The sequence below is a fragment of the Armigeres subalbatus genome, chromosome 3 (assembly GCF_024139115.2).
Source record: "Armigeres subalbatus isolate Guangzhou_Male chromosome 3, GZ_Asu_2, whole genome shotgun sequence".
Lineage (NCBI taxonomy): Eukaryota > Metazoa > Arthropoda > Insecta > Diptera > Culicidae > Armigeres > Armigeres subalbatus.
The window spans coordinates 191,828,327-191,850,176 of NC_085141.1; the positions used below are offsets into that span (position 1 = coordinate 191,828,327).

Below are 21,850 nucleotides of genomic sequence, written 5' to 3' on the forward strand. Positions count from 1 at the left end.
CTGTTCGGAACCCCCCTCCCTCCTAGGAGCGTGACGTACTTTGTGGATGGCCCCCAAGCCCAAGTCCTAATGTTAGGTGGGACGCTAAACAGCCCTGACACGACGGCCCTCCGACGAGACAGGAGGTTTGCGCAGGCCCAATAAGCCGCCTAGAAAACCAATCATTACGAACAATATAAGAGATAATGCGACTCGATATAATCGGCAAAGACCTAGGCGACGAATACAGGATCACGATTGGAAGCTTGGAATATGGAATTGCAAGTCGCTTGGTTTCATAGGTTGCGACAGGATGATCTACGATGAATTACATCCCCGCAACTTCGACGTCGTGGCGCTGCAGGAGATTTGCTGGACAGGACAGAAAGTGTGGAAAAGCGAGCATCGAGCGGCTACCTTCTACCAAAGCTGTGGCACCACCAACGAGCTGGGAACCGGCTTCATAGTGCTGGGTAAGATGCGCCAACGCGTGATTGGGTGGCAGCCAATCAACACAAGGATGTGCAAGCTGAGGATTAAAGGCCGTTTCTTCAACTATAGCATCATCAACGTGCACTGCCAACACGAAGGGAGACCCGACAACGAGAAAGAAGCGTTCTACGCCCAGCTGGAGCAGACATACGAGGGATGCCCACTGCGAGACGTCAAAATCGTCATCGGCGGCATGAAGGCACAGGTAGGAAAGGAGGAAATGTATAGACCGGTCAGCGAACCGAATAGTTTGCACACCGTATCGAATGACAACGGCCAACGATGCATAAACTTCGCAGCCTCCCGAGGAATGGTAGTCCGAAGCACCTTCTTTCCCTGTAAGAATATCCACAAGGCCACATGGAGATCACCAAACCAAGAAACGGAAAACCAAATCGACAACGTTCTAATCGACGGTAAATTCTTCTCCGACATCACGAACGTCCGCACTTACCGCTGTGCGAATATTGAATCCGACCACTACCTCGTTGCAGTATTCCTGCGCTCAAAACTCTCGACGGTGTACAACACGCGTCGAAGTCGGACGCCGCGGCTTAACATTGGGCGGCTACAAGACGGTAGACTAGCCCAAGAATACGCGCAGCAGCTGGAAGTGGCACTTCCAACGGAAGAGCAGCTAGGCGCAGCGTCTCTTGAAGATGGCTTGAGAGATATTCGATCCGCCATTCGTAGCACCGCAACCGCTGCACTTGGAACGGTGCCCCGGATCAGAGAGAAACGACTGGTATGACGGCGAATGTGAGCAGTTAGTGGAAGAGAAGAATGCAGCATGGGCGAGATTGCTGCAACACCTCACGAGGGCGAACGAGGCACGATATAAACAGGCGCGGAACAGACAAAACTCGATTTTCCGGAGGAAAAAGCGCCAGCAGGAAGATCGAGACCGTGAAGAAACGGAGCAACTGTACCGCGCTAACAACACACGAAAGTTCTATGAGAAGTTAAACCGTTCACGTAAGGGCCACGTGCCACAGCCTGATATGTGTAAGGACATAAACGGGAGCCTTCTTACGAACGAGCGTGAGGTGATCCAAAGGTGGCGGCAGCACTACGAAGAACACCTGAATGGCGATGTGGCAGACGAAGATGGCGGTATAGTGATGGACCTGGGAGAACGCGCGCAGGACATAATTCTACCGGCTCCGGATCTCCAGGAAATCCAGGAGGAGATTGGCCGGTTGAAGAACAACAAAGCCCCTGGGGTTGACCAACTACCAGGAGAGCTATTTAAACACGGTGGTGAGGCACTGGCTAGAGCGCTGCACTGGGTCATTACCAAGATTTGGGAGGAGGAAGTTTTGCCGCAGGAGTGGATGGAAGGTGTCGTGTGTCCCATCTACAAAAAGGGCGATAAGCTGGATTGTAGCAACTACCGCGCAATCACATTGCTGAACGCCGCCTACAAGGTACTCTCCCAAATTTTATGCCGTCGACTAGCACCAACTACAAGGGAGTTCGTGGGGCAGTACCAGGCGGGTTTTATGGGCGAACGCTCCACCACGGACCAGGTGTTCGCCATTCGCCAAGTACTGCAGAAATGCCGCCAAGTACTGCAGAAAACAACGTGCCCACACATCATCTATTCATCGACCGCATATGATACAATCGATCGGGACCAGCTATGGCAGCTAATGCACGAACACGGTTTTCCGGATAAACTGACACGGTTGATCAAAGCGACGATGGATCGGGTGATGTGCGTAGTTCGAGTTTCAGGGGCATTCTCGAGTCCCTTCGAAACCCGCAGAGGGTTACGGCAAGGTGATGGTCTTTCGTGTCTGCTATTCAACATCGCTTTGGAAGGGGTAATACGAAGAGCAGGGATTAACACGAGTGGTACAATTTTCAATAAGTCCGTCCAGCTATTTGGCTTCGCCGACGACATAGATATTATAGCACGTAACTTTGAGAAGATGGAGGAAGCCTACATCAGACTGAAGAGGGAAGCTAAGCGGATCGGACTAGTCATCAACACGTTGAAGACGAAGTACATGATAGGAAGAGGTTCAAGAGAAGACAATGTGAGCCACCCACCACGAGTTTGCATCGGTGGCGACGAAATCGAGGTGGTAGAAGAATTTGTGTACTTGGGCTCACTGGTGACCGCCGATAACGATACCAGCAGAGAAATTCGGATGCGCATAGTGGCTGGAAATCGTACGTACTTTGGACTCCGTAAGACGCTCCGATCGAATAGAGTTCGCCGCCGTACCAAACTGACAATCTAAAAAACGCTAATTAGACCTGTAGTCCTCTACGGACACGAGACCTGGACGATGCTCGTGGAGGACCAACGCGCACTGGGAGTTTTCGAAAGGAAAGTGCTGCGTACCATCTATGGTGGGGTGCAGATGGCGGACGGTACGTGGAGGAGGCGAATGAACCACGAATTGCATCAGCTGGGAGAACCATCCATCGTTCACACCGCGAAAATCGGACGACTGCGATGGGCCGGGCACGTAGCCAGAATGTCGGTAACCCGGTGAAAATGGTTCTCGACAACGATCCGACGGGCACAAGAAGGCGAGGTGCGCAGCGGGCAAGGTGGATCGATCAGGTGGAAGATGACTTGCGGACCCTCCGTAGACTGCGTGGTTGGCGACGTGTAGCCATGGACCGAGCCGAATGGAGAAGACTCTTATATACCGCACAGGCCACTTCGGCCTTAGTCTGAATAAATAAAAATAGTTGCTGTGCTCGATTTTCTCCTTCTTTCTTCTATCTTCTCCTTTCTTAATACTTTATTCTTAACTTCGTTTTCTTTCTTCTTCTTATCCGTTCTTCTTGTTTTCCCTTTCTATTTCTTCCTTACTTTCTTCTTTTTCTTCTTATTTTTCTTCTTCTTTTTCTTCCTCTTTTTCTGTTCATTCTATTTTATTTTTACTTTTTTCATTTCCTCCTTTTGTTTCATTTATTTCTTCTTTTAGCTGTCTTCTTTTTTTCTTTCATAAGCGGACAAATATAGCTACAAAGAAAAACGCAACGCTTTTCAATGCAGGTCACTCAAACAATGAATTAAGCAAGTGTAAGTTATTCACAATGAACTGTAGACTCGTGTGCAGATACTCCGGAGTACGGAAGGTGGCAGCGTAGAAGATCAATTGACCGCCATCAAGAGCACCTGAATCGCCACGAGCGAGAATAATCTAAGCGAACTGCGCCCCTGATGAGGGTCCTGAGGTAACGAGTTCGATTATCGATCCGGCCAAGGATGTTTTCGGATGGGAAACATTCTCGGCTCCTTGGGCAGAGTGTATACATTGTACTTGCCACTTCTTCTTCTTCTTATTGGCATTACATCCCCACACTGGGACAGAGCCGCCTCGCAGCTTAATGTTCATTAAGCACTTCCACAGTTATTAACTGCGAGGTTTCTAAGCCAGGTTACCATTTTTGCATTCGTATATCATGAGGCCAACACGATTATACTTTTATGCCCAGGGAAGTCGAGACAATTTCCAATCCGAAAATTGCCTAGACCGGCACCGGGAATCGAACCCAGCCACCCTCAGCATGGTCTTGCTTTGTAGCCGCGCGTCTTACCGCACGGCTAAGGAGGGCCCCACCGTTCTTGCCACACAATATACAAATAGGGTGGCTCAAATTAGTATGGGAAAAACTTTTTTCAACTTTTTTGATAGGCCGCCCTCTTATTCGGTTCTATTTGATGCCCTGATGCACTGGACAAAATTTCAGCCAAATCGACCAATTTTTGGGCGGTGCTAAGCTTGTTGGAAGTTTATATGCAAAAATGTATGCAGAAACATCAAAAAACAGTGAATTGCAGTTGGACGGCACAACTTACGATGAAGAACTATGATACTCATTCAGATCTTGCAGAATGAAATACATAATGTTATGCAGAAAACCGCGAGAAGATTAGAGAGAACAAAATCGAACCGTTGTATGTGAACAAGGTAACTCCTTGCAGCTTCACAGTGACCGGCCAATCAGTGAAGAATGTTGAAGCTTCCAATATCCCAGTAGTCAAATGGTGTCAGATAGTGGTACCAAGACCGATATTGGCACACGGATAAGGAAGGCAAGAGCTGCCTTTACTAGTTTAAGGGATATCTGAAAAACAGGCACAAATCCGAATTTTGAACTCTAGAAACAAGTTAAAGGGATTTTTGGACATCGCTCAGAATGAAATCACTCGCGATACACAGGACCCATAAAAAGTATTATTTTACCATGTAACTTCTTTACCTGTGTAATATTTTCTCCATAATTAGTGTCCACTTTATTAATTCCCTATTCCCTATCAGCTATCAGATTTGTTATTCAATCACAAGCAGTATCACTAAAATAAAAATATCTCTTTTTCTGCTAATAGAAACGATTTCCGAGCTACAACAGTCAGATAAAACAAATCTTCTGTCGTGGGTGCACCTCTTGAATCCAGTGGGCGTGATTAATGACACACCTATTAGGTTCCGGTGTTAATAGCCCAAACGACCAACTGGTGTTCCCTGACCCACGTGGATTGATTACTACCTAGAAAGCTTACTTGCATGAGGCAGCTGGACGGCATCGCGTGTCGATTACTTCATTATTCGATGGATGTGCGGTGATTTCTTGATTTACTTTTTTTGGTTCGATAATGTTGTTTCCTTCTGGGACTAGCAATTCAATTGAAATATAATGACAGGATTATGGCAGACTGAACCTAGGCCTGATTGAAGACCATGTAGGTGGCTGATTTTTTGTTTCAGGTTTCGACGTTTACATGGATGTGCATGAATGTACAATATATTTTCTCCTGTAAAATACTTACTCTGCATCAGCATCTAATTTATTTTCTGAACAGCAATTCTGTACTGGCCGCAATTAAAATAAACACTCGCATGGTCTTCAAACATCATAGATTGCAGATTCTATTCGTGGTCTGCATTACAATCATACGATCCACAAAAGCAAATAAACAAAAACTACAACTCGAGCAGAGCCCCTGCTTGCTTTTTCCCAAAATGGGTCACCACACTACACATGTACACAGAGCTAGGAGCGAATAAAAATGAACTAATTCGCGGCTGGTGACTACATGAGCTTAATAACGAATAACGGTACCCAATTAATTTTCTATCCCAATTCTGCGCACGCACATTTCAGATGTAATAAACAAAATTGTCTGTTTCTATGAAGCTGAGAATTCTGGAGACGCTTATTGAAGAGTCCATTCTAACACCATATTCATGCATATTAGAGTACTTTCTCACTTGAAGTTACTCCGTGACCAAGCAACTAGTTAACAGCGCACAATTTCACTTCACTGACGACGTCGAAGGAGGAATAATCGATAGTGAAAGACCCATCTTGTTGAGGGAGGTCGATTTCTTCGTCTTGTACCCTTTAGAGCATACAATATCTTTCGCATGATATTGAAAAGTATTATAATTCAATGTACCGATTGGTGATGGCAGGAAATTCGATCACATATCATCAAACAGATAACTTTCACCACTTTATAATCCTTCAAACACTAGTCTCGTGTACGAGAATATCAAGAAGGTCAAACCATACTATTCCGTGAATCATCCGCTACTAGGCAGGCACCCGGCAAAGACAATTCCTTCCCATCGACCGTGGGGAATTGCAAAGATCGTGATGATCCTGTTGCGGTTTTTATTGCTGTGAGCACACGCGAGCATAGATTGGTATATCGGCAGCGAGCACCATAAAACTAATCGAAGCGAAAAACCCTGCTCTCCCCCACTGCTCCATACCTGCTAAAACGCTAAGGGCCGACCGGGATCGTGGAATGCACTGAAACTGAGCGCATCACATCTGTTGTGGGTTAGTGGTTGGTTTTCGTCGACTTTTCTGAATGCGGTTCATGCTGAAAAATAGAGCACCGTAAGTGAAAGGGAAGTTCTAAATTTGTACCACGTTGGATCTGTGTTTGGTTCTACGTTGAGCAAGATTGATAGATTCTTCTTGTTTATGCCATTACATCACAAATTGAATGGAGATCTTATTCTAGTTTTTTGCAGGCTTATAATTTGTACAAATTAGCTTATATTCTATTCTTATCTTAGGGTGTCAGATGCTTTTCCTCAATTTTTTATTGAAAGCTTTCGATGACTTATGTATTTTGGTCACATATCAAAAATTTACCCTTTGAATTTTTTTTTTTCAAATTGTCAAGAGTAATTAAGAGTAGCAAATAATTCTAATTTTCACAACGATTACTTCTAAAATTTTCCGGAAAATTATTCTATATTTCACCATTATATATATGCATGAACGGTAGGGGAGACTGGGGAGACTTGATTCCCTGTTCTCATATCCGATTTATCACAGACAAAAATGAACTGAAAACTTACGCGGTTTTCGCAAAGACTCTCTAAGAAATATATAATTTAACTTTATTGATTTTTGACCTGTTGTTAATGTTATTGACACATCATCATATTTGAACGCTCAGGTTGGTCAAGAGGAGGAGTTTAGACCGACTATTGGAAAGTTCAGCGCTCACCGGCTGACGAACGAAAACGGCCTACAACGAATTGATTTCGCCGTCTCCAAGAATATGGCCATTCGCAGCACCCACTTCCAACACAGCCTCCCGTGTCGGTACACCTGGAGATCACCACTGCAGACAGAATCACAAATCGACCACGTTCTGATTGATGGACGGCACTTCTCCGACATTATAGACGTCAGGATATATCGTGGCGCTAACATCGAGTCTCACCACTATCTGGTGATGGTTAAACTGCGCCCAAAACTATCCGTCATCAACAATGTTCGGTACCGACGACCACCGCGGTACGACCTAGAGAGACTGAAGCAATCTGATGTCGCCACTGCATACGCGCAGCATCTCGAGGTAGCGTTGCCGGAAGAGGGTTAGCTCGATGGAGTCCCTCTTGAGGACTGCTGGAATACAGTTAAAGCAGCTATTAACGACGCAGCATAGAACAACGTCGGGTATGTGGGACGAAGTCGACGGAACGATTGGTTCGACGAAGATTCCAGACAGATTCTGGAGGAGATCCGCCTTTTTCCGGAGAAGAAACGCCGCCTGGAAGAGACGGAGTGCGAGGAAGAGGTGGAGTGCGAGGAGCGTTCTCAAGAAACACACAAGTCCTATCAAAAGCTCAACGCATCCCGCAATAGCTTCGTTCCGCGAACCGAAATGTGCAAGGATAAGGATGGACGGACGAACGTATGGTAATCGAAAGGTGGAAGCAGCCCTACGATGAACATTTGAATGGCGCTGAGAGTACAGGCAGTAAAAGTCAAGGCAGCGGAAGAGATGACTACGTCAGTTCAACGGACGATGGAAGCCAATCAGCCCCCACCTTGAGGAAAGTTAAAGATGCCATCCAACAGCCAAAGACCAATAAAGCAACTGGTAAGGATGGCTAAGCAGCTGAGCTCATCAAGATAGGCCCGAAAAGCTGGCCACTTTCCTGCACAAACTGATAGTCAGAATCTGGGAAACCGAACCGTGGAAGGAAGGGGTTATATGCCCCATCTACAAGAAAGGCGACAAGCTGGAATGTGAGAACATTCAAGCGATCACCATACATAATGCCGCCTACGAAGTGATATCCCAGATCATCTTCCGACATCTGTCACCATTAGTGAATGAGTTCGTGGGATGTTATCAAGCCGGCTTCGTTGACGACCGCTTGCTTTACTGTACGGCAAATCCTTCACAAATGCCGTGAATACCAGGTCCCAACGCACCATCTGTTCATTCATTCCAAGGCGGCATACGACTGTATATACCGCGTAGAGCTATGGAAAAATATGGACGAGAGCAGCTTCCCTGGGAAGCTTACCAGACGGTGGTAAGCAACGGTGGATGGTGTGCAAAACTGTGTGAAGACTTCGGGCGAACAATCCAGTTCGTTCGAATCGCGCCGGGGACTAAGACAAGGTGATGGACTTTCGTGCCTGTTGTTCAACATTGCGCTAGAATGTGTCATGCAGAGAGCCGGGTGTAACAGCCGGGGTACGATTTTCAACAGATCCAGTCAATTTATTTGTTTCGCGGATGGCATGGACATTGTCGGCCGAACATTTACAAAGGTACAGTGTACAGTGTACACCCGCCTGAAACGTGAAGCAACATAATTTTGATGGCGTTCGCTTTCGATCCAGTAGGTACGAGACGGCATGGAGCGCAGCGAGCGAGGTGGACAGACCAGGTGCAAAACGACTTGGCGAGCGTGGGGCGCATTCGAGGATGGAGAGATGCGGCCTCGAACCGTGTACATATTGTCGGCGTAGCATCAACTTAGAATTCGGAAGTCGGGACTTCCGAACCGAACTTTCCTCCGAAGTTTTATCTGTCAAACTAATTGATGCGTTGTTTAACGCATCTTTGGGCGAATCAAGCGCACTACTTCCGAGGTTGGGAAAGTTGCCTGTATCTGGAGTAAAATCCAACTTCGGTATAAAAAGCGTTCTAACTTTGATCCGGATAGACAATATTGTGGCGTCAAATTTGATTCAGTGTTATCTGTTTAGATGTAAACTAAATTAATGAAATGAATAACACACAGTGCTGTTAAAAATCAAATTTTAAAATATTCGGGAGAATTGATCCCTTTCCATGAACTTGCATTGATATAAGTAGAAAGGTGCTCCCTGACTTTCTAAATGTTTTGTAGATTTTCCGAATTGCTGTGCGTATTCATGAACGATTTTTGATATAGAATTAGACAGCGCACACAATCTTAGAATTTGAGGATACTTGATCCCCTTTCAATGATATCTACTCAATAAACATTTTTTCGAGCTAACCCTTCATCAAATCTGACAAACCTACACAAAAATAGCCGCCTGAGAACAAAATTGCATTTTTTTTTTCGCCAATGTTTTGTATGGGTGACAAATGAGGGATCAAGTGTCCACATATTGACAAAACAACTTGAATTCCAAATACCTAAAAATTGTGATGGAATGTTGACATTTTGACCAGTACAGATCATTTAACATTATTATGGCTTTTTACTGTAACACTCACACGCTCTTCCAAGTAACACTATGGAAAATAACAATTTTGAAAATTAAGCCCTGGCCTATACCATAGATTATTCTTTTACTCTATAATGGTTCTATGAACCACCAAGGCTGTGGAGATATTACGTCAGTTAGTCAGCTCGCATAATCTCGGACAAAACATCATAAATTTACATAAAGCAGCCTTTAATGAACATGCAATCAATCTCCAGCTGACTTTTAGCGACATCTCGGGTGAGCTGGTAAACTATCGACCAATAGCAAAACATCTAAGAACGTGAAGCCCTCGAAAAGATCTTGAACTAGGGGCTCAAGCATCTAAGTGTCCTGTTCCAGGATTGTTAACGGCTTGTCCTTGTCTAGGGAGTTAGCTAAAGTCATCCTTACCCGGAAGCCTGGAAAGGATCCTTCATATCCCAGGAGCTCAGGGCTATTCAAGCTCTTAGAGATAACGATTACTTGGATTGGTAGAATAACACAACATCTTACTCGATCAACAATTTGGATTTAAGCATGGATCCTCATGTGTCCACCAATTAACACGAGTCACTAACACCTTTAGGCGGAACAGATCATTATCCAGAAACTCTACAATGGCATTGCCGGACGTAGAATAAGCCTTCAAAAACTGGTGTACAAGCTTCTAAGGCACAACGTTCCCACCTGTCAAGTTAAAATCTTCCTAAACTATCTGTTTGCAAAAATATTCCGGATTTCACTCAGCAGAGTGACTTTCAATGCGTACGACATCATTGAGGGCAGCCTTCAGGGCAGCATAATCGAAACCTGCTATTGAATCTATATTCGAAATGGCAGCACTCCCTCGACACATCATTTCTAGTGATAAAGTGATCAGAGCTTCAACAATACAGACCCAACGAGGCCTGAAAGTCGTGAAGGATTATCGCACCAGCTTCTTCTTCTCCTTCTCTTTGGCATTACATCCCCTACCGGGATATTGCCGCATAGCAGTTTAAACGTGGCTCTAAGTACAATAATTGCTGTCCACTGCGATACGGTTTGAAGAAACAGTAGTCACATCAACATGACACATTTTAGGCTGAAAACGGAGATGTCCTACGGGTTCTCCACTCTGTGAGATTTTGCGAATAGTCAATATGGTGCATTGCACTCTACAGACTCATCATACCTTTATTCGTAAAAAAACGACGAAGAAAGAGTAGTCGCATGGCATGTTTTGGTCTACAGCTAGTATCTGGGAGTGGCCAATGAGCTCTATTGCGCTTTAAGTATGAAGGGAACGTACCTCCTGAGCCGACGTTCTGATACCTATCCTTTTACAGGTTCTCCAGCGACACCCGTGGAGTTCCAAGAGTGACCAGGAATCATGAAGATAGAGCTGTCGCATGACATACATTTCTACTGAAATCGAAATGACTCTCCTTGGACATTTATTCACGATGAGCATGCATCACGTAGCCAGGTTTTCCAATATTCAGGAGAATCCTAACGGAATCCAAAACTAAATGTACTCGAGTTTTACAGGGTACAACACTCAATACGGAAGCAACACATAAATGTCACTCAATACGGAAGCAACACATAAATGTCAGTTGTGCGTGGCTTCCGTGTTGAATGAAGTGCTTTTGAAATCGCGAGTGCTTTCAGTTGAGGATTCCGTGAGGATTGTCCTGCAGGTAAGGAGCATTGTATGAAATGCTTCTGATTTTTCTTACCAAAGTTTACGAAACATTGTAATCAACAATCATGTGCCAAGGAGAGTTCTAAAGCCGAAAAAATCATCATGAACGGTTGTTTCGCTCAACATCTAACGACAGAGACACCGTCCGGGTTATTGAAATCTCATAAATCGCTTTTATCATCGTCCTCCTATGACAACTACATCATTGAGATACAAGTAAAGGTTAAGCAAGACCCGTTTTTAGAATTTCGTAAGGCAACAACAGGCGTCTAGCCGGATTACATCTAATTTATGCTAATAATAGTTGAGGCCGTGGTTGCATCCAAAACCAACTCCGAAGCAGTTGGTATCTGCGTTTTTTAACGTAGAAACTGCTTTACAAAAAGTTTAGGTCAAAGTAAAATTAAATTCAAATTTATAAAACCAAATAGTATATTATTTGTGCTACCATGAGAAGGCATGTAAAGGCATGCAAACATGAAATACTTTTTTTCTACGTAGATTATTGAGAATCCCATCCTTCTCTACTCGTAGATAAACGTAGACCCTTCCTGAACCCTGTATTCAATTCATTACAAAAGTTCAACATTGTTATCTTGACTACAGCCTACAAAGTGATATCCCAGATCATCTTCCGTCGTCTGTCACCATTAGTGAATGAGTTCGCGGGAAGTTATCAAGCCGGCTTCGTTGACGGCCGCTCGACAACGGACCAAATCTTTACTGTACGGCAAATCCTTCAAAAATGCCGTGAATACCAGGTTCCAACAAATGATGCTGTTCGTTGATTTCAAGGCGGCATACGACAGTATAGACCGCGTAGAGCTATGGAAAATTATGGACGAGAGCAGCTTCCTTGGAAAGCTTACCAGACTGATCGAAGCAACGGTGGATGGTGTGCAAAAATGTGTGAAGATTTCGGGCGAACACTCCAGTTCGTTCGAATCGCGCCGGGGACTAAGACAAGGTGATGGACTTTCGTGCCTGTTGTTCAACATTGCGCTAGAAGGTGTCATGCGGAGAGCCGGGTGTAACAGCCGGGGTACGATTTTCAAAACAGATCCAGTCAATTTATTTGTTTCGCGGATGACATGGACATTGTCGGCCGAACATTTGAAAAAGTGGCAGAACTGTACACCCGCCTGAAACGTGAAGCAACAAAAATTGGACTGGTGGTGAATGCGTCAAAGACAAAGTACATGCTTGTGGGCGGAACCGAGCGCGACAGGGCCCGCCTGGGAAGCAGTGTTACGATAGACAAGGATACATTCGAGGTGGTCAAGGAATTCGTCTACCTCGGATCCTTGCTAACGGCTATGTTAGTCGTGAAATACGTAGGCGCATCCTCTGTGGAAGTCGGGCCTACTATGGGCTCCAGAAGAAACTGGGGTCCAAAAAGATTTGCCACCGCACCAAATGTGTCATATACAAGACGCTAATAAGACCGGTTGTCCTCTACGGGCATGAAACATGGGCAATGCTCGAGGAAGACTTGCAAGCACTAGGAGTATTCGAGAGACGGGTGCTTAGGACCATCTTTGGCGGTGTTCAAGAAGACGGTGTGTGGCGGCGAAGAATGAACCACGAGCTCGCCCAACTCTACGGCGAACCCAGTATCCAGAAGGTAGCTAAAGCCGGAAGGGTACGATGGGCAGGGCATGTTGCAAGAATGCCGGACAGCAACACTGCAAAGATGGTGTTCGCTTCCGATCCGGCAGGTACGAGACGGCGTGGAGCGCAGCGAGCGAGGTGGGCAGACCAGGTGCAAAACGACTTGGCGAGCGTGGGGCGTATTCGAGGATGGAGAGATGCGGCCTCGAACCGTGTATTGTGGCGTCAAATTGTTGATTCAGCGTTATCTGTTTAGATGTAGACTAAATAAATGAAAAAAAATGAAAAAAAATGAATCTTGACTACAGATTTTTGATTTATATGAGAGTACTGGATAATATTTTTGACGTTACTCAAGCAAATGTCTGTTGACTTTTTGGCAAATAATAAAGCTCACATCTTATTACACGTGAAGGTAAGTTGATTCAGGGCTGACAACCTATGTTGTTGGAAAAATTAATATGTTTTACATTCTTTGTGTAAAATCGTTCCACTCTCAGTTTTTTATTACGAAGCTTTGTCATAACAATCCAGATGTTTTTTTTTTCTTTCTTATTCAAAACGCAAAAGCAATACACCCAGGTTTTTTTTTACACGGTTTGGTTTTGGTCGTTTAAGACCTTTAGCGTCAATGAAGCTATGAGTTAACCCCACGAAAAAATTCACAAAAAATCAAAGAAAATTCAGGGGGTATTTAAAAAGCTGTAAAAGTTCAGGTTAATCGAGAAATTAATGAACTCCAACCGCGTAAAAAAAACCTGGGTGTACATGCTGGTGGCAGGTGTTGAATCATGACCAATCGAAATGCAGTTTGAAAAAAAAAACGGGTTGATGGGCTTGTTGCATTAATTGATAGCCATTGCACGACTAATTTTATCAAACATGTTATAGTGCGTTCCTTCCAATATTAATAAAAAAGCGATCAAAAGTGCTACAGGTGCAACCGAACAAACATAATTAGATATTCTTTAGTGGCTACATATATGGCAGAGCCGGTGCTAACAATCGGGCGTGCTTGTTTGATGAATAATTCGTTTGCTCTCGTGTTCCAGAAGCTCTAGAAGGTTGGCCTGTTGGCATCATCGCCGGTCGATTGTGGTCATCATCAACGATTTGTGCCTTCCACTCTTCGGGTTTCCAATTTATTTCCTATTATTTGTGTCTGCCCTACACAAACCATCTGTTTCTTTTCCGAGTCTGGGCAGCAACAGTAGGACAGAGTGCATCAAGAAAACCATCCGGCTTCTTTGTTGACGGTGCAGGAGGAGGAAACATCTCAACTCCCGACTGAGCCCTTAGAAATTTCAATGTGCATCCGATGTTTTCCTAAAGAGAGACACTCATTGACAGAAGGTTAGGAAATAATAGCGGCCATTGAGTGCGAACGAATGGTACGGAAAGTGAGAAATTCGATATCCACACAATGTGCTGCTGGTGCAGATAAGTCCGTAATCATTCGTCTTCACCCTTGTTGAGCATAGGAAGACAAAAAAGTAGCTTGGCATGGTTATTATACCATATTGTTGAATGTGATTATTATTGTAAACATTAGTGCTATATGAATTGTTTTCACTAATTTATTATGTCTATTTCAAATGAATCCTTCTGCTTTTTTGGAGCTCAAGAAAAATATGGTATATTGAATTTGTCAATTAAGTAAATTATCACTGAAACAACAAAGATTTAGTATTTATCTCAAAAATATCAAAAACATTTAATTTACACATTTCAAAAGTAATATCGATCAGGGATTATTCTTCTTCTTTTATGGCTCTACATTCCAACTGGAACTTGGCACGCTTTTCAACTTAGTATTCTACTAGCATTTTCACAGTTGAAAGCTTATCTATGCCCGATACTGCATGAGTGAGTATGTATCTTGAGTGGCAAAGTACAATGGTTACACTATGCCCAGGGAGTTGAGAATGTTTCCCACCAGAAAACATGCTAGACCAGACCGAGAATGGAACTCGCTATCTCCGGATTGGCAATCCTACGCCTTCGCTCGCAAGGCTATCTGGAGATCGGCCAGGGCTGCCAATCTTTTTAATAAATACAATATAATAAAGTAATAACGAGCTCGCATTAACGCTTTTCACATTTTTTAAATATATATATAACGTAAGAGCACGTGCTTACGATAAACTAGAGCCACTAGTTTGTGATATTGCAATTTCCTAAGCTAACTAAAGTTTTTCACATTAGATTGTATCGGATACGGTTGAATTCAATTGTATCAGATTGAATCAAATTGGAACAGAACAGATCGTATTAAATCGATCGAATCAGAACATCAAACCGAACAAATATATTGAACAAGGTATTTGTTGTATTGGGCCGTGAAAAAAAATGTAATAATGCCCTTCAAATGTTCAAGGAGTAAGAAAAAAAATTCTCGTTTATTTTGAATGTTTTGGAAAACCGATAAATATTATTCAGTTTTGTACCATAAAATCCAATTATAAGTATATAATTTAAAATAAATCTATTTAAAAAATCAGTTTATCAATTACTTGGGTGAATGATAAAACTAATGACATTTTCATAGCTGACAAACAACTTGATGGTAAATTTCAAGCTTGACGATGGAATCCCAAAACAAAAGATAAATACCAGGTAGGTCGCCACAAATTGTGTCTCGAGGACTATCGAATTAACAATGATTGATTTGGCCCGTTGCAGCATTGTGTAGCGTTAACTGTCCATATACAAACCGTTCTGTATGTTTCCTCAATCAAACACACTCTTCAGCTTTGCTCGAGGTGGACTACGGAGCCGGACGGCGACAGATAACAGATTGGTGCTCGCTTGGGAGAACGGCAAGACTATCTTGACGAAGCATCCACACAGCAAGGACCGAAAACGGCAGATTCTGGGCCACAACCAGCCAGCATGTGTCTACGCACAAAAGAAGTAAAATGAGATCTTTTTGTTCGTACACGGCCAAATAGGTAGGTGGGTACACCGTCAGGCTGGAAACTCGAAAGGACGATACACAACAACAGAGGTTCGAAAACATCTGCTCCCTTGTTGGTTGGAAGCAAGGACTATCGACACAGGACTGAAGAGCTTTAAAATGTCGATGGTCAAGGGTGGGAGGAAAGCAGAAGCGTGAATAATAAAAAGTATAAAGTATATTCGAATAAAAACGGATCAAACAAGAAGATAAGCAGAGAAACGTCGGAAAATCGAGAAACTAATATTTAGAACGGAATCGCATTCGTCGAGCACGTGTTCGGTTTATGTTTTGTGCACACAGCAGCGATCTGATGGATTAGAAAGGGCGCGCACCACCTGCTCGTCGTCCCGTATGAATCGCGGAGATCAAGCCTTGTTGAAAATATGGGTATTGTACAGTCACAGTTTATCAAGAACGTTTTCGCCTTTCTCGTACAACTATTTTTTTTTAATTCATTGCGTTTATTTTACATTTACGCAAATATATCATAAATTATTTCCAAAGAATTACCATTCGTAGAATTTACGTAGGTCGCTTGGTATTTTTTTATTCAAATGACAATTTATTATGATTAACTCATATGACAACTAAATTCGCACTGCCCAAGACTTCACTGTCAGTATGTTTTTTCTGCGTTCTCACATGTCGCGGCCAAGGGCGGAGGTAATTTTTGGACACCTCTTTTGAGCGGACCAGTTTTCTTCGCGCGTTCATGAAATCACGCGCCATTCGCGAAGCAAACTGGTTGGTTGGTTGGATGGTTGATATACCTTAATAGCTATACGTACGAAGAGAGACGCACCACGAAGACAACCTTTTTTTGGTTGATAAACAAAGTCCCGTGTTTACAGTGAGATGCGGGCCGAACAAAACGCACCTGTTTCCCCCTCAGTGGATGGATAAATGATGACGCTGCGCTGAAATCTGGGCACATTTTAGATTTCGTTTTCCACTGATAGGAACAGGTGCAAGGTAAAAGAAATCACGTTTATTGCCTTGGTCGCTAATGGAGCATCCGATATAATTAATTGGATTTTTGTAAACGATTTAAATAAATTGAAAGCATCATAATAATACGGACAGCAATATGTCATTTGTCTTTCAGTCTCTAAAGAGATATTTTCAAATATTATACGTCAGAACTTTGCTAATATCAATAACTATATTGAGAGATTTACTCATAATATGAATTAATTTGGCATTGTTGGTTTTATTTTAGGCAGCCCTTACTTTGCACCGTTAAATGTGCAAAAACGATCCATAAAAAATGAAAAACGATCCATAAATAACACCTGAATGATATGGAAATGCTAATATCATCTTCCAAACTTGGACGTACATGATCATGATAGCATTAGAGGCGAAAGTATAGAATTGATAGTTCCGTTAGGATACGGCAGGCATGAAGAATGTTTTTTATAGAAGTCGATTTGAAAGCGAGCGGAGGGCAATATTTGTGATGGCACATATCGCACGACCTTCCTTCTGCCAAGCTCTGCGATATGTGCCATCACAAATATTGCCCTCCGCTCGCTTTCAAATCGACTTCTATAAAAAAAAAAAAACATTCTTCATGCCTGCCGTATCCTAACGGAACTATCAATTCTATACTTTCGCCTCTAATGCTATCATGATCATGTACGTCCAAGTTTGGAAGATGATATTAGCATTTCCATATCATTGTAAATCGTTTAACTTCACGTAGAAGTAACACACACGAAATCATTAATTTAGTTTAACACCTGAATGTTTCATAAAACGCTACCATAAATCCATGAAATAGTTTGGGAGATTCCATAAAGAATATTTTTATGATCCTGAAACATGATCCATAAAAACTATATTTTGATCCATAAAATTTCTAATTTGCGCATTTTTTATCGTGTTGATGATCCATAATTTTAGTAATATGATCCATAATTTTGGTCATATGATCCATAATTTTGATAATGTGATCCATAATGCTTGGTAAGAAGGCCAATGAAACTATATTAATTGATCCACACATTTTATAAAATCTATGTATAATTTATCAAAGTTTATAGATCATATCACCAAAACTATGGATCATTTGAACAAAGTTATGGATCAAATGGCCAGAATTATGGATCATATGACTAAAATTATGGATCATATTACTGCAATTATGGATCATTATCAGGTTAAAAGTTGCGCAAATTAGAAATTTTATGGATCAAAATATAGTTTTTATGGATCATGTTTTATGGATCATAAAAATATTCTTTATGGAATCTCCCAAACTATTTCATGGATTTATGGTAGCGTTTTATGAAACATTCAGGTGTTATTTATGGATCGTTTTTCATTTTTTTATGGATCGTTTTTGCACATTTAACGGTGCAAAGTAAGGGCTGCCTAAAATAAAACCAACAATGCCAAATTAATTCATATTATGAGTAAATCTCTCAATATAGTTATTGCTGTTTATGGGAAAATAGCAAGAATTGTAATGTTCTTCTTGACCATGTTAATGGAACATATTTCCCTAATAATTGCTAAATTTTGGCTTAGATATGGATTGAAAAATTATTCTTTATGGAATCTCTTGAGCTATTTTATGGATTTATGGTAGCATTTTAAAGAACATTCAGATGTTATTAATGAATCGTTTTTAATTTTTTCATGAATCCGTCTTTATTGTTTATATGCAAAAGTATGTTTTGCCTTTATTTTATTCTATAATTGTAAAATCCATCCATGAAGATAGATTACTATTATTACTACTATCTTTAGGCTTTCAGCCCTTGGCTGACTCGCATCTGAATGAAGATAGACTTAGAAACCACAAAATACTCCCATAAAGTGTTTTCGAATAAAAATTCAGGGCTTGTGTACTAGACACGATCACTCGACGAAAACTAAGTAAAATACTATAGTCATGCTAAGCATTTTGAGCATCGTTTGACATTATAATGGCCAAACATTGAAAACAGTATGAACTTTTACAATGCCACTCGCAATACACTTCATATATTGAAAATTATACTTAGTTTATATACGTTTTGCACGAGAAAGGCATCATCGCCGCTAGGTGGAATAATCTGGGTTTTTTCTATAAGTTCAATTTCTTACGAATTTAAAAATTGTTGGGCATTGTTTAGTGACACAAATAATGCTACTGCACTTATATCAACCAATCATCAAAGACAAAGATCCATGAAATTTATTAAATTGACTGGTGGTACTTAAAACTTAAATGCAATGAATTGTTTTACGTAGTTTACGCCACGGGGTCGTGTCTGATATATAAACCCTCCTGATGTTTTGTCTAAAATCAAGCAATACTTCGCCTAGCGAACTCCACGTCGCCAACACTCGCTTGCCGGAGCACCGAGAGTCCAGCAGAGCAATTATGAGACTACCTTACAGAAGGCATCCCACTACTGGGCAATAGACGCCTTGGCAGTTCTCACGCGTTGTGAGATCCTCCTTGACCTGCAACAGAAAGCGGAGGTACTTAGTGGTTGATCTATTGATACCTGCAGCGGACTGAGGTACCATCCCAGCTTAATACTAATGACGCACCGGTGGTATTCGTACCATGGTACAAGAATTTGGGAAAGAGTGCCATAACTATTACAGTCGCCTCTCCACATCTCGATATTGAAGGGACCATCGAGATAGGGAGAAATCGAGGAATGGAAGGAAAATTGAAATGGGTACTAGATCCAAAAAAGCTCGTTGCTATGAAGAAAGACAACAAAACAAATGTTGTTTCTTGTTGTTGATGTGTTTGTTATTGTCCAAAGATGTTCTAGTAGCCCAAAAATCTGACCATATCGACATAAGGAGAGTGAATCCTAAACAAAATATGATCAGAACCCATCGAGATAGAGAGATATCGAGATAGGGAGGTTATCGAGATGTAGAAGGCCCAAATGTATGTATATTGAAGGGAGTGCGGAAACCATCGACATAGGGAGAGATATCGAGATATAGAACATCGAAATGTGGAGAGTCGACTGAATTGTCTTTTCAAAGATAGGCTTGGAATTATTTTCTTGTCCTCTTGAACTGTGGTGCGAATATCACAGGTGTGTCCTTAGTATTAACGACACCTCTCTTTATGTAAGGGACCCCCTGTCCAGCTGGAGCCACCCCATTCATACACCACGCTCACACCCAAGCGCAATACTATATAATATTCTAATCTGAAAGTAAATATCTTGTCATAAGACGAGTTTATACCATCCCATTGAATTCCACCACTTAATTGTATCTTGACATGTTGAAAAATCTTGAAAAATCTTGTCAAGATACAATTAAGTGGTGGAATTCAATGGGATGGTATAAACTCGTCTTATGACAAGTGAAGACATTCCACTAAAAAGCTCAAAATAATTTTCTTATCAAGAAATATGTATTATTGAACTCGTTACAATTCAATCATGGCTAATACTCGAGCGGCAGGCAATTACTAAAGCTTAAATCGCGCTATGCAGGAGATGCATGAACGGGATTGGATGGTTCTGAAATTTTTACTTGGTTTGTAATCTAATCTCATACTTGTGTAACCTATACTTGAAAGCGTCCTGGAAAATGACGATTTCTGCATTCCGTCATTTCTCTTATCATACGGCCAGGCCAACTACACAGATGCCCAGACCGCATCGTGCTTTCGTGCTGTGCGGTTCTTTCTCTCTTTGCGGAAGGAAGTTTTTAATACTACCCGAAGCTATTTCAATTTCAACGGTGCTTCTTAGTGCTATTTGTACCCACTGATCCCGTTACGATCTTTGCAAGGACCCGTGCCTTCGTTTTACGTTGGACCCGTTTGCGGAAGTAAAATTCCGGCAAGCGGTGGTAATCCTGCAGGGACACCGTTCTGGGAAAAAACCTCTTAGAAGGTCACGTCTCCACGCCCAGCAATGAGCCCAGGTGATTCGATTCATGCGAAGAAACAACGGATTCCGCCAATTGTGGTATCTGTTGCCGAGTTTTCTGGCTTTCGGAATGAAATCTTGAGTAACCTTCAGGGGATCAAGGTTTCATTTCAGATTGCTAGGAAGGGTGACTGCCGCGTTTTGCCGGGATCCTTTGACGATCGCAAACGTCTTCTTCAGTATTTAACTGAGAAGCGCCATAAATTCTTCACATACGACGACAAAACTGAGCGATTGTTCAAAGTCGTCTTGAAAGGTCTCCCCAGTGATGATAAATCACTGGATGAGATTAAAATTGAAATTTCTCAATTACTTGGATTTGCGCCAATCCAAGTAATTAAGATGAAAAAGAAATCCCACTCTGGTACTTCCCAGAGGGGCATTTCTCAAGAATTTTATTTAGTTCATTTTAACAAAAGTGAACTAAATAATATGAAAAGTTTGGAAAAGGCCTGTATTATGTCTCATGTCCGTGTTACATGGGAACATTTCCGCAGGCCTGGGGGAAATTTCCAAAACCCCACCCAGTGCCGTAAGTGCCAGAAGTGGGGTCATGGAACCAGACATTGTCACATGGATGCTAAATGCATGATTTGTGGTGGAACCTCTCACGCCAAGGACGCATGTCCTGTGAGAGAAGATTCCAATAAATTTAAGTGCGCAAATTGTGGGGGCAATCATAAATCCAATTTCTGGGAATGCCCTTCACGCAAAAAAGTTTTGAATTCCCGTGCAAAATTGATGACGGGAAATTCCAATCGGATCCCAGATTCGACGGGTAGAAATTTTTCAAACGCTCAAATTTCGAAACCGGTTACCGGTCGAGCAATTCATACCCACCACAATTCACAAGCAAATTTTGCCGCTCGTCAACGGGTAGCAAGCACTTCAGTAAATTCCAATTTTTCCAATGTACCTACGTATGCAAACAGCGCTGCTGGTAGACAAAATTTCTCTTCTCAAAATTCATGTTGCCGATTCAGGTAGCATGACAGCTTCCGATTTTGATTTTTTAACTGAACAATTGCATCACATGATTGATGCAATGTTCAAAGCAAATACCATTCCTGAAGCTGTTCAGGTTGGTATAAAGTACACACAAAAAATTGTTATCGGACTCCGTTTCAATGGATCCAAATAATTGTGTGAAAGTTCTAAATTGGAATGCCCGCTCTCTAAAGGGTAAGGAAGATGAATTATTCAACTTCCTTTCAGTTCATAATGTGCATATTGCCATTATAA

General features: G+C 42.2%; 1 protein-coding gene across 2 annotated transcripts in view; it reads right to left on the reverse strand.

Annotated features, from left to right (window-relative positions):
* LOC134220710 (ras-associated and pleckstrin homology domains-containing protein 1) overlaps positions 1 to 21,850 on the reverse strand; it is a 171,193-nt gene that overhangs the window by 86,934 nt on the left and 62,409 nt on the right. Inside the window, exon 1 of one of the 2 annotated variants that reach the window (XM_062699812.1) lies at positions 5,270 to 5,405. The exons of the other annotated variant lie outside the window; for it this stretch is intronic. The gene's annotated coding sequence lies outside the window, so the exon portion shown is untranslated. Of the gene's footprint in view, positions 1 to 5,269; positions 5,406 to 21,850 lie in introns of those variants that run through there. 2 annotated transcript variants of the gene reach the window in all.